A 14909-nucleotide genomic window follows, 5' to 3' on the forward strand; every position below is an offset into this window, starting at 1 on the left:
AACTGTAGATACAGCTTAACCACTTCAGTACCAGCCTGTAATACTCCTTCATCACCAGGCAAATTCGCTGTAAACGTTTGACATTTACTCTGTTATGCGACACAGCTCCTAAATGAAATTTTCTATCATTATTTTAAGATAGATAGAGTTTCATTTTGGTGGTGTTTAAAGTGGAACTAAACTCTCTCAATCAACCTTAACCACTTCAGCCCCGGAAGGATTTACCCCCTTAAAGAACAGGCCATTTTTTGCAATACGGCACTGCGTCGCTTTAACTGACAATTGAGCGGTCGTGCGACGCTGTACCCAAACAAAATTGATGTCCTTTTTTTTTCCCACAAATAGAGCTTTCTTTTGGCGGTATTTGATCACCTCTGCGGTTTTTATTTTTTGTGCTATAAACAAAAAAAGACTGACAATTTTGAAAAAAAAATGTATATATTTTTTACTTTCTGCTTTAACACATATCGAAAAAAAAAAAAAAAATTTAGGATTTTTTCGTCATACTTACCTGTAAAATCCTTTTCTTTGAGTACATCATGGGACACAGAGTCAGGCTAATATACATTACCTGCTGGGTCATACTTCATCTTCATGTGAATGGACACTGGAAGACCAAAAGGTCTTTAGACAGGAAGTGATCCCCTATATAACCCCTCCCATACAGGAAGTACTTCAGTTTTGTAGCAAGCACTGAACCCTCAAAAAAGAGGGGGGGGGGATCTCTGTGTCCCACGATGTACTCAAAGAAAAGGATTTTACAAGTAAGTATGACGAAAAAAATTCTATTTTCATTTTCATACATCATGGGACACAGAGTCAGCCTAATATTCATTACCTGCTGGGACGTCCCAGCGCAATAGCCTTGAGGGGAGGGAGACACCCTGCCAAACAATAGCCATCCTTGTGCACTGCGGCCAAAGCCGAATCCTCGGCTGCTCAAACATCCACTTGATAACATTTTGTGAACGTATGCACTGAAGACCAGGTGGCAGCCTTACAAATCTGAGCCACAGATACCTGATGGCGAAAAGCCCAGGAGGTTCCTACACCCCTAGTAGAATGAGCTCTCACCCTAAAGGGAGGTGCTTTACGTGAATGATCAATTGACAGACCCAATTGGCAATGGAAGCTTTGGAAACTGCCTGCCCTTTCTTGGGTCCTTTTTTATAAAACAAAAAAGGAGTCTGATCCTCGAATCTCCGCAGATCTAGACAAATAAACCTTGACTGCCCGGACAACATCCAAGGAGTGCAGTCGTCTCTCATCCGCTGAACGAGGCTGAGAGAAAAAAGAAGGCAAAATAATGTCTTGATTTGAATGGAAAGACGACACCACTTTTGGCAAAAAGAATGGAACAGGTCATAACACGACCCTGTCGTGGTGAAGGTTTAAGTTCGGTTCCCTGCAGGAAAGGGCCGCCAACTCGGATACCCTTCTAGCCGAGGTAATAGCCATCAGAAAGGCTAGCTTGCATGACAGCAAGTCTGATGGAATTTCCTTGATAGGTTAGAATGGTTGTTTCTGTAACACAGACAGCACCAAGTTTAAGTCCCAAGGACACATAGGTGACCTAATGGGGGGAAGCAAGCGAGTTGCCCCCTGCATAAAGGTTCGCACCATTGAATGGAAGGCTAAAGGCCTTTGGAAGAATACTGAAAGGGCCGAAACTTGACCTCTGATTGTACTCAAAGCCAATTTGATTTCCACAGCTGACTGTAGAAAAGAGAGTATTTTCCCAATCACGTATTTCCGAGGATGCCATTTTTTGGCTTCATACCAAGCAATATAAGTCTTCCAGACCTTATGATAGATCTTCCTAGTGACAGCTTTTCTTGCATTCACTAGGGTAGACACCACTGTCCCGAGATGCCACGGTCCCTATAACACCCTGGCTTCAAAAGCCATGCTGTCAAATTTAGGGACTGTAAATTGGGATGGAATATAGGACCTTGAGACAGTAAATCGGGGCGACTTGGAAGCATCCATGGCCCGTCTATTGTCAGTCTCACAATCTCCGGGAACCAAGGCCTTCTGGGCCAGGCTGGTGCCACAAGAATGACTGGAATCCCCCTCTCTCCTAATCCTGTGCAACAAATGTGGAAGCAGAGGTATCCCTCCGAAAGCATAAACCAGGGAGTACTGGCTCCATGGAACTACCAGAGCATCTGCTCTGATTGCCAGAGGATCTCTTGTTCAGGAAACAAACTGCTGTAGCTTGTTGAACCTGGATGCCAGTAGGTCGACCTCTGGCCATCCCTAATGTTGACAAATTTCCTGGAACACCCCTGGGTGTAGGGAACATTCCCCGGGCAGATCTGCTGGCGGCTGAGATAATCTGCCTTCCAGTTATCTACTGGATAGAATCGGCACCTGTCCCTCTGCCCAGGCTAATATGTGGTTCACCTCCTTCAGAGCTGAACGACTCCTGGTACCGCCTTGGTGGTTAATATAGGCCACTGTAGTGGCAGTCCTGAAGCTCCACCGTCCATGACCGTAGGGCCAGTCGTACTGCCCTTAATTCCAGGACGTTAATGGGCAGGATATGTTCTGTCCTTGACCATTTCCCTTGAGCTGTGAGCCCCTCTAGGGTCATTCCCCAGCCTGAGAATCTGGCATCTGTAGTCAGTACTCTCCAAGTTACCGGGCGGAAGGCTCTTACCTTTCACAGGTTCTGATTCTGGAACCATCAGTTTAGGCTTAAGCGTGCCCAAGCTTGGATAATCCAGGGCTTGTCCCCTCCTGTTCCAAGCCAACAAGATGTCTTGTTGTAGAGGCCTGGAATGGAACTGGGCATAGGGCACCAACTCGAAGGAGGATACCATCCTCCCTAGAAGACTCATACGGAGCCGAATAGAGGGTTGTCTGGTGCCCCTTATTTGACGCACCTGATTCTTCATGGCACAGATCTTGCTTGGACAGTATCTAGGATCAGACCTAAATACTTTAGATCTTGAGCTGGTTTCAAGGATGGCTTTTTGGTATTTCTGAACCGGCCTAAGCTTTCCAAATAGCGCACTGTGCATGTTATGCTCTGTTCTAGAGCCTGTAATGAGTGGTCTCCGAGCAGGAGGTCGTCCAGATACCTAAGCACCAGCCAGGATCCCTTAAAAGACCCAGTACTGGTGCTAGGACCTTTGTGAACACCCTGGGAACTGTAGCAAGCCCGAAGGGTAGAGCCACGAACGGAAAATGTTGTTCCTCTATTGCAAATTGCAGGAACCTCTGATGAGGCTGAAAGATAGGTATGTGTAAATATGCGTCTTTTATATCGATGGAGGTTAAAAAGTCTTCCATCTGGAGCGAGGCTACAACTGAGCAGACAGACTCCATCCGAAAGGACTGGATTAGTAGATACTGGTTCAGGGATCTTAGGTCCAAAAATAGGCCTTGTGACCCCGTTTGGTTTTTAAACCGTAAAACAGGTTTGCTCTTTCGGATACAGGAACCTGTACAATCACTCCTTGATGCACTAAATGATGTAGTGCCTGAAGCAATAAGTCTCTTTTTGGAGGATCCGAGGGAACGCTGGATCTTAAAAACCTCTGAGGGGGAACCCCCCGAAACTCCAGCTTGTAACAGCGGGACATAATTGAGGTGACCCACTCGTCCTGAATTATCGCTCTCCAAATGTCCGCAAAGTGCAGCAGTCTTCCCCCCACCCGATGGAGTGCAGGCGTCCCCTCAAAAGGAGGGCTTGGTGCTGGGTTTAAAAGAGTTTCGGACCCAGGGCTTTTTCTGGCCCTGGCCTTGTGGCTTGCCCCTGGCCCTAGCGTCCCTGTTGGAGGCGGAACTGCCTTGGCGCTAAGACATTTGAGGAAGCAGTCCCCGAAGTTTTAAACAAGGGATGCCTGGTGCTTTTCTTCACAGGAAGTAGAGAACTCTTCCCTCCGGAAATCTTTTGGATATATTTGTTTAAATGATCACCAAATAAACATTCCCCAGGAAAAGGGAAACTTGCCAATAGCCTTTCATAAGGAAGCTTGGCTGACCAGTTCTTAAGCCAAGTCTGCATCTATGTACAGACAAGGGAGCCATACGAGAAACCTGCAGTATTCAATCCTTTTAAGGCGTCAACAGCAAAACACAGCGCTTGAGGAATATCTGTCTTATTTTCAGGCAGATCATCCTCCTGGTTGGGCCCATCAGGCCGTTTGACCTGATCCTTTACGGACTGGCAGATACCAATTGCTGCAACAGCTGGCTGAATAGCTGAACTGGTCAAAGAAAAGGAAGCCTTTAATAAGTACTCCAATTTCTTGTCAACAGGGTCTTTCAAGCCCTGTGCGTTATCTACCGAACAAGTTAAGTTCTTGTTTAAGGAAGAGACTGCTTCATCTATGGCTGGCATGCTCCATTTTTTTAACAAACTTTTCATCCATGGGATATAAAAAGGAAAACCTCTTAAGAGGAACAAAATCCTGCCATGATGTACCCAATCAGCATACACCGCCTGTTCCAGCAGGGGGTATAGGGGGAAAGCCTGTGCGGCCTGAAGAGGCCTCAGGGATCCCAAGAGGACAGGGGGGGCTCAGTCACCTCTGCAAGAGGCAACTTAAAGGCAGAACGAACCATTTTGATCAGAGTCAGGATGAAAAGCCTCTGTGACTGAGAAGCAGACATCAACTGGATATCTTTTTGTCCAGATTGCTCAGAAGCAGACTCATCTGCCAGGCCCTCCACAGAATCCCGAGCTTTTAGCTCTTCCCAATTCTCAACCCATTCCTGCTCCAAACTAGGAGGCTCCAGGGAGGGGGATCTGTCACGCTACTTGCCACCGTGTGGGATGGAGGCAATCCTGCCAGCAATCCTGTGCTCTAACCCGGCTAGGGCTGAGGACAGTTTGTCCTTGGTGATAAAGGGTGAAGCAGCAGCGTTGACTATAGGCACAATACCAGATAGGTGCAGCGGCTCAGATTGCCCGGAAGCCCCTGGTCCTTTAGGGGATACAACACTAGGGATACGACTAGGTTCATCAGGAACTAATGACGAAATAGGTATGCCCCTCCCTGTAGTGTTAGTCCCACTCTTTTTTAAGACATTTACTAGCCACAAAAAGAGAGTACTTGGATGTAGTATTAAAACACCTCAGAAGGGAGACCCTTTAATAGGGCTCACCAAGCCCCTATGCAACAATCCTGCTAAGCACATTAGCGCAACACTTGGTGACTCACGTGACCCAAGTAAGGAGAAATGAACCGCTGCAAGTGCTGTTCAGAGTCTGCTCTGTGTCCTACAGCTACTTTCTGGAAGCACCGCATGCTTGGCATATACAGCTTAAATAAGCTGGCTGTGTGCTGGAAAGTTCTGTGCATGCGCGTGCATGTACGTGCATGGTCCCGGCGAACAGGCGTGGCTGTATTTGCATATGACGCAAATCTTTGTACGCCCAGATAAAGGTTACTGTGCATGTGCGGCGAAGCTGCGTGTGCCATGGTCGCCAAACTGCTAAGTCCAGCAGCGCTTTTGCGAATGCACATGCACCATGGCCGCCAAACAACTGCTGAGCACATTGGCACTCTTGCGAACGCACGTGCGCCATGGTGAACCAAGGCGAAATGGCGCACCGTCACGCTCCATCATACAGGTAAAAAACAGCCAGACACAAGCAAAAAAAAGATACACGTTGCAAACACCCACAGCTAGCCCAAAACTCCCCTGTATGGTCACCACACACAGGTGTCCAGCCTCTAGCTAGATTGACTGATTGCTACAATCACTGGGACACCCACAATAATAAATAAAGGGGTTTCACTTACCTGTCCAAGCGAAGGGCAGCTTAGAAACTAAGAGCCCAAACTTCACCCATCAAGGCGGGTTCCTGTCACTTGAGGACCTTCAGGGACTGGGTACCCTTTTCATGTTAGGGTCCAATCCCTTGGACATGTACAGCACCCTGCAGGAATGCCTTAGCGCTGTGGTGTCTAGGATTCCACTTCGCAGGGTCCAGTGCCGGGAGGCCGCATTACAGGCAAAACCTTGCAGGATCTTGAGTCTTCTTTGCGAGGCTCGGGTACCATTTGTCTAAGCATATAAAGCCTGTGTCAAATGGATCCGATCGGTCAATCCCTTGATTCATTTAAGAACTGCTTGTGGGACTAGAGAGCTGAAGCTCAGAGAGCTAAAAAAAAAAACGTGCCATCCACCTTGCAGATACTGGTAAAAAACTGAAGTACTTCCTGTATGGGAGGGGTTATATGGAGGATCATTTCCTGTCTAAAGACCTTTGGTCTACCAGTGTCCATTCACCTGGAGATGAAGTATAACCCAGCAGGTAATGAATATTAGCCTTTAACTCTGTGTCCCATGATGTATGAAAAAGAAATATAAAGACACAAATGTATTCATCAGTTTAGGCCAATATGCATTCTTCTATATATTTTTGTTAAAAAAAAAAAAAAAACGCAATAAGCATCTATTGATTGGTTTGCACAAAAGTTATGCCAGATCCCCATTCTGCCTCTTTGTACTGCGATTGCAGGTGGCCGGCGGACATCGAGTCCACGGTGCACGGCCACTGTATCTCATGCAGGTACGTCGGTTTGCGCCGCTGGGCCGACCTGCCGCAGTATGTGCGGTGGGCAGTCTGGAAGTGGTTAAAGGATAAGTTCACCTTTGTTCACTTTTTTTTTCTTAATTCCAGCTCCCCTATGTACCAATATAACATTAATGTACTTAGTTTGCAAAAATAAAACAGCTTTCTATTAATTCTTCACTGGCTTACCTAACTCTCTTCATAGCTGTTTAAAAACACTGCTCAATTAATTCTGCCTTACTTCCTGGACAGACTTTAGGCCATGACACAGGAAGGAGTTGACCAGCTGTGGGTAGATGATGCAGGGTGTGTGCTACTGAGATCAGCTGGTCAACTCCTTCCTGTGTCATGACCTAAAGTCTGGAAGTAAGGCAGAAGTAATTGAGCAGTGAGTTTAAACAACTATGATGAGAGTAAGGCAAGACTATGCAGAATTAATAGAACGGTGTTTTATTTTTGCAAAAGAAGTACATTAATGCTATATTGGTACATAGGGGAGCTGGAATTTAGAAAAAAAAAACCTTTAACTAGTTGTATCCTTATGCTCAGGGCTCTTTTTTCTCAGGAACTCCCCTCTACCAAGTCGCCCCTTGTCTCCGCCCCTTACCCACCTTCGAACACCAAGAAGAAAGACAAAAATAACAAGATAAAAGAAATGGGCTCTTTAAATATAAAAAATATAAAATAATATATATTATATAATATATAAAATATAAAAAAACAAAAAAAAATTAGCTGCAATCTTAGCTTTAGTCGGGAAATTTCCCCCACTTTTTTTCTGCTGCTAATTGTTATCAGTCTAATGGAAAGCATCATTCAACCTACTTCTTCTGAGCGCAGGTCTTTCTGGACACACACCAGCCTGTGACTGGACAGTGAAAGAAATAGCAGCATAGTAATGAGCTCATCTCTCCATCACTCTGCTTCCTCCTCCTAATGGCATGATTTATGTCAGCATGATCTGATTGATTCCTTGTCCTGCTTCCTCTCACACTCCAGTCCTGTGCTCCAGTAGCTGTTAAGAGATTGCAAAAAGCAGATACTGGATCAAATGTAGGTACTTATTCTGCTTCCATATACAAAACACATATAATAAATGATTAATAAATACAGAGTTGCATTCAATAAAATGATTATACCTGCTCTGGATCAATGACTCAAAGTATTGAAATGAGCTACGGTCCCCCTCCAGAACACACTGGTCGGCACTCTTAGCCACTGAGTGTGGTGATCGGATGCCGATCGTCAAACCTCTTTTTTTTTTTTTTTTTTTAATATTTATTGGTTTTTCCAATGCAAGGGAAAAAAGTGTGTACATATCAAAGAAGTACAGTAAACCTAAATCATATTACCTTATAGAACAGAGGCAGAAGTCACAAAGGGGTGGGTGGGGCAGACCTTTTTTTGGTAATGCCCCTTCAAGAGACCGAATGTTGGCCGGTTACTATTGAACTGGCTGATACCACCTGATATTAGGCCCATGTGTATGGCCCTTAAGTCAATGACATCGAAACATAGGCAGCCAGGCAATTGGTATATGCAAGGGGTCTCCAACGGCAGCCTTCAACACAATTTTCCTTTATTCAATACGAAAAAGTTCTTTTTTTCTATTAAAATCTTTTCAGCTCACTGTACGAAAGACTTTTTATATCAGAATATATCTTTAAAAACATCATCTGTAAACAAATGACCAATAGATTTTTTATATAGCTCAGGCAGCCGGCATACAAATACGTACAAAGCTCAAGTGCTAATTAAAACAAGAGGCTACTGGGAACTTGTATTAAGATGAGGAATTACACGCTGTGAGCAAATTCATAGCTGATAGATGCTTTTAAAGCAAAGTCCCAAAATGAAGATTTTTTTTTTTGGCTAAATGGTTTATTTCAAAGCGCTTGATGGAATGAGAGCTTAATGCAGTGGAAGCAATCAAAAATAAACGTGTTAATCTCGATTATCTCAAAGACATCACCTTGCACTAGCAGAAAGCAAAGATGTTACATTGTCTCAGATTTTGTCATCATTTCAGATTGAAATGTGATATGTCCTTGGATGCAGAGATACCGGTAAAGATGTAGGGTGTGTTAAAACAGGAGAACAATTAATGAGCAGAACCTTTTCAATTAGGCTCTGTTTACATCTCGCCATTTGTGATCGTGATTGCTATTCTGCCCACAATCCCAAAGCTTGTGGCTATCGCAGCTCAACGCGCTGCATGTGTTTGGGTGTCATTATTCTTCAATGGCACCCCAAACCCGATGCGATTCTGCCGCAATTGTCACACAACAAATTGTGTCAAACTTGTCACCTGAAAAGGAGCAGGATCTTCTTTTCGGATGACAAACACGCAAAGGGCAGCCTTTGCCCAGCATTTACTTTACCCCACATTGATTTTATCTCTCTTTTTATGTTTTTGTGATCACTTTTTTATTGTTGCATTGTCAATCTATGACATATTTCAATAAACCGTCTGGTTTGACCTGCACCATCTGGAGTCCCCGCTTTTTCCATATGTTGGGTTTTTGGAGTCCATGAGGAACCGCGTTTGGGCGACATCTACTTGGACTACAGACTGTCTGTGGAACCCAGGAACCGGGAGTCGAGGACACCGCACGGGACCCGCCTAACTTCCTCCCGTGTACAACATCTGATCCAGACTGTATAGGATCTTGAGCCTTTTTGACCCACTGTCATATGACATGTGTGTCCACCTTGGTCGGTAAGAGTATTCATTCACTTATCTTGAAGTATTGATGAGAGTGACTACAGACAATCTATCTTTCAACCCCATTGGTTGGGTGCTACACCAACAGGAAGAGCTTTCTCCTTCACATTTCATGTAGACTGTTGTTTTATGTTGATGCTCACACTTTTTGCGTTCAAGCACAGTCAGCTTGGATTTTCACACATCACTTTTGGATTTCTATGTACAACATTTATAGCACCCATACTACTCTGTTCTAGTATGTACACTAGCGCTACACTTTTGATTTACCATTCACGTTGAACTTTGTTTGAGTGTCGGCAGCTTTTTTCCCACTACATATTTTGTCATTTATATTGTAGCGCAGTCTTTTTCTCACATTTTCTATCAATAATATATATGGTTGTCAAGGGTCAACAGTTTGATGTAGTAGTATGTTTAGAAGATTATGCACCATATAAATACAGCAGGTAAAATAGTATTGAACACTTCACCATTTTTCTGGGTAAATATATTTCTAAAGGTGCTATTGACATGATATTTTCCTCAGATGTCGGTAACAACCCATGCAATCCATACATACAAAGAAACCAAAACAAATAAGTCCAGAAATGAAGTTATGTGTAATAAAATGGAATGACACAGGGAAAAAGTATTGAACACGCTAACTGAAATATATTTAATACTTTGTACAAAATAGTTTGTTGGTAATGACAGCTTCAAGACGCCTCCTGTATGGAGAAACTAGTCGCCTGCATTGCTCAGGTGTGATTTTGGCTCATTCTTCCACACAACCATTCTTCAAATCTTGAAGGTTCCGTGGGCTTCTTCTATGAACTCTGATCTTTTAGTTCTTTCCAAAGATTTTCTATTGAAAGCTACTGAATGGCTGGGCCATTCTAGCAGCTTTATTTTCTTTCTTTGAAACCAATTAAGAGTTTCCTTGGCTTTGGGTTTAGGATCATTGTCTTGCTGAAATGTCCACCCTCATTTCATCTTCATTATCCTGCTAGATGGCAGAAGATTTTTATCAAGAATGCCTTGGTACATTTTTCCATTCATCCTTCCTTCAATGATATGAAGTTTGCCAGTACCGTATGCTAAAAAACAGCCCCACACCATGATGTTCCCACCTCCAAACTTCACTGTTGGTATGGGGGGTGTTTTTGGGGTGATGTACCAATTGACCTCAAAACATGGTGTGTATTATGGCATCCAAAGAGTTAAAATTTGGCCTCCTCTGACCAGACTATATTCTCCTAGTATTTCACAGGCTTGTCTAAATGTTGTGCAGAAAACTTTAATTGAGCTTCAACATGTTTTTTCTTCAGTAATGGAGTCTTGCATGGTGAGCGTGCATACAGGCCATGGTGGTTGAGTGTATTACTTATTGTTTTCTTTGAAACGATTGTACCTGCTAATTCCAGGTCTTTCTGAAGCTCTCCACAAGTGGTCCTTTGGCTCTTGGACAACTCTTCTGATAATTCTTTTCACTCCTCTGTCAAAAATCTTGCGAGGAGCACCTGGTCCTGTCCGGTTTATGGTGAAATGATGTTCTTTCCACTTACCCAACAGTGCTCACTGGAACATTCAGAAGTTTAGAAATCCTTCTGTAACCAATACCATCGGTATGTTTTGCAACAATAAGGTTGTGAAGGCCTTGAGAGAGCTCTTTGCTTTTATCCATCATGAGATGTTCCTTGTGTGACACCTTGGTAATGAGACACCTTTGTATAGAGACCATCAGTTGAGACTGAACCAGCTGATACTAATTTGCCCTGACAAGTGGCAGGATTGTTTTCTAATTACTGATAGATTTCAGCTGGTGTCTTGGCTTTCCATGCCTTTTTGCACCTCCCTTTCTTCAGTTTGTACCAAGTATTAAATAAATTTCAGTCAGCATGTTCAATACTTTTTCCCTGTGTCATTCCATTTAATTACACATAACTTCATTTCTGAACGTATTTGTTTTGGTTTCTTTGTATGTATGGATTGCATGGGTTGTTACCGACATGTGGTGACAAGTTAATGTCAATAGTACCTTTAGAAATATATTTACCTAGAAAAATGGTGACGTGTTCAATAATTATTTTACCCGCTGTATTTAAAAAAAAAAAAAAAAAACTGAAACCTCTGTGGCTAGGGCTACACTGGTGATTAATGTCCAACTGAACTTTCAGTTTAAACCAGATAAATACATTCCAGGTGCATTAAAACAGTGTGCACAGTCTTATAGGCCTTTTCCTTTAGCCGCTTGCCAATTGCAAAACTTAGATACACAGCAGCGAAGCGACACTTGTGAGTCGGATCACGTACCTAGTACATGATCCGGCAGTTCTGGGTAGGGGTGCGGCTGTGCTGTGATTAGACACAACACAAGCTGATCAGCAGGTTCTGGCCAATAGATATCCACCGGCACCCACTGATTGGGGAGGAGAGACACAGAACAGAGCTCTGCTTATGTAAACAAGGCAAAGCAGTGGTCACTGTACTAGTGTCACTGATTCCCACAAAGTGTCATTTAGTGTCAGAATGTCTGCTGCAATATTGCAGTCCCCCTAAAAGTCGCTGATCACCGACATTATGTCAGAGCTGGGCTCAGCCCTTCCTTCTCTGAGCTGGCCGCACAACTGTGGGCTAATTGCCAGCTCCTATCTCTACACAGTTACTCAGCTATTGATGATATCCTGCTCATCAGTCCTGCCTACTTAAGCCTTCCAGTCCAGAGGAGCTCTGCCTTCGCCTTGGTCAACATCACAGAAACTATGTCCTGCGATTCAGTTCAAGACTTGCTTTGCTGACATCCCTTCTGGCTCCAGATCCTGCTTGCTGTTCCACTACATTGATCCCTAACTTCTGGCTTGGCTGACTATCCGTTCCGGTTACTGAACTTTGACTGTGTTTTGACTACGTTTTTTCTTTTTACTTTTATTAAACAAGTGTGATTTAACCACTTGCCGACCGCCTAACGTAGATATACGTCGGCAGAGTGGCACGGGCAGGCAGAATCACGTATATATACGTGATCTGCCTCCCGCGGGCGGGGGGTCCGATCGGACCCCCCCCCGGTGCCAGCGGCGGTCGGCATCTGACTGGGAGAGTCGGGAGGCGAGGGGGAGACCATCCGATCGTGGCCCCCCCCTCGCGATCTCTCCCAGCCAATGGGAATCCTCCTCTGCCTGTGTGTAGTTTCACACAGGCAGAGGATGTGATGTCATCTCTCCTCGGTCTGGCAGTTTCCGTCCAGCGCCGAGGAGAGAAGACATGTAAGTGCACACAACACAAACACACACAGTAGAACATGCCAGGCATACTTTACACCCCCGATCCCCCCCCGATCGCCCCCCGATCCCCCCCCAATCACCCCCCCCCCTGTCACAAACTGACATTAGCAGTATTTTTTTTTTTTTTTTCTGATTACTGCATAGTGTCAGTTTGTGACAGTTACAGTGTTAGGGCAGTGAGTGTTAGGCCCCCTTTAGGTCTAGGATACCCCCCTAACCCCCCCTAATAAAGTTTTAACCCCTTGATCACCCCCTGTCACCAGTGTCACTAAGCGATCATTTTTCTGATCGCTGTATTAGTGTCGCTGGTGACGCTAGTTAGTGAGGTAAATATTTAGGTTTGCCGTCAGCGTTTTATAGCGACAGGGACCCCCATATACTACCTAATAAATGTTTTAACCCCTTGATTGCCCCCTAGTTAACCCTTTCACCACTGATCACCGTATAACTGTTACGGGTGACGCTGGTTAGTTCGTTTATTTTTTATAGTGTCAGGGCACCCGCCGTTTATTACCGAATAAAAGTTTAGCCCCCTGATCGCCCGGCGGTGATATGCGTCGCCCCAGGCAGCGTCAGATTAGCGCCAGTACCGCTAACACCCACGCACGCAGCATACGCCTCCCTTAGTGGTATAGTATCTGTACGGATCAATATCTGATCCGATCAGATCTATACTAGCGTCCCCAGCAGTTTAGGGTTCCCAAAAATGCAGTGTTAGCGGGATCAGCCCAGATACCTGCTAGCACCTGCGTTTTGCCCCTCCGCCCGGCCCAGCCCAGCCCACCCAAGTGCAGTATCGATCGATCACTGTCACTTACAAAACACTAAACGCATAACTGCAGCGTTCGCAGAGTCAGGCCTGATCCCTGCGATCGCTAACAGTTTTTTTGGTAGCGTTTTGGTGAACTGGCAAGCACCAGCCCCAAGCAGTGTCAGGTTAGCGCCAGTACCGCTAACACCCACGCACGCAGCATACGCCTCCCTTAGTGGTATAGTATCTGATCGGATCAATATCTGATCCGATCAGATCTATACTAGCGTCCCCAGCAGTTTAGGGTTCCCACAAACGCAGTGTTAGCGGGATCAGCCCAGATACCTGCTAGCACCTGCGTTTTGCCCCTCCGCCCGGCCCAGCCCAGCCCACCCAAGTGCAGTATCGATCGATCACTGACACTTACAAAACACTAAACGCATAACTGCAGCGTTCGCAGAGTCAGGCCTGATCCCTGCGATCGCTAACAGTTTTTTTGGTAGCGTTTTGGTGAACTGGCAAGCACCAGCGGCCTAGTACACCCCGGTCGTAGTCAAACCAGCACTGCAGTAACACTTGGTGACGTGGCGAGTCCCATAAGTGCAGTTCAAGCTGGTGAGGTGGCAAGCACAAATAGTGTCCCGCTGCCACCAAGAAGACAAACACAGACCCGTCATGCCCATAGTGCCCTTCCTGCTGCATTCGCCAATCCTAATTGGGAACCCACCGCTTCTGCAGCGCCCGTACTTCCCCCATTCACATCCCCAACCAAATGCAGTCGGCTGCATGAGAGGCATTTTCTTTATGTCCTCCCGAGTACCCCTACCCAACGAACCCCCAAAAAAGATGTCGTGTCTGCAGCAAGCGCGGATATAGGCGTGACACCCTCTATTATTGTCCCTCCTGTCCTGACAATCCTGGTCTTTGCATTGGTGAATGTTTTGAACGCTACCATTCACTAGTTGAGTATTAGCGTAGGGTACAGCATTGCACAGACTAGGCACACTTTCACAGGGTCTCCCAAGATGCCATCGCATTTTGAGAGACCCGAACCTGGAACCGGTTACCGTTATAAAAGTTAGTTACAAAAAAAAGTGTAAAAAAAAAAAAAAAAAAAAAAAACACATACAAAAATATAAAATAAAAAAAAATAGTTGTCGTTTTATTGTTCTCTCTCTCTCTCTCTCTATTCTCTCTCTATTGTTCTGTTTTTTTTTACTGTATTCTATTCTGCAATGTTTTATTGTTATTATGTTTTATCATGTTTGCTTTTCAGGTATGCAATTTTTTATACCTTACCGTTTACTGTGCTTTATTGTTAACCATTTTTTTGTCTTCAGGTACGCCATTCACGACTTTGAGTGGTTATACCAGAATGATGCCTGCAGGTTTAGGTATCATCTTGGTATCATTCTTTTCAGCCAGCGGTCGGCTTTCATGTAAAAGCAATCCTAGCGGCTAATTAGCCTCTAGACTGCTTTTACAAGCAGTGGGAGGGAATGCCCCTCCCCCCCAACGTCTTCCGTGTTTTTCTCTGGCTCTCCTGTCTCAACAGGGAACCTGAAAATGCAGCCGGTGATTCAGCCAGCTGACCATAGAGCTGATCAGAGACCAGAGTGGCTCCAAACATCTCTA

Source organism: Aquarana catesbeiana, linkage group LG07 (genome assembly GCF_042186555.1).
Source record: "Aquarana catesbeiana isolate 2022-GZ linkage group LG07, ASM4218655v1, whole genome shotgun sequence".
NCBI classification, from domain to species: Eukaryota; Metazoa; Chordata; class Amphibia; order Anura; family Ranidae; genus Aquarana; species Aquarana catesbeiana.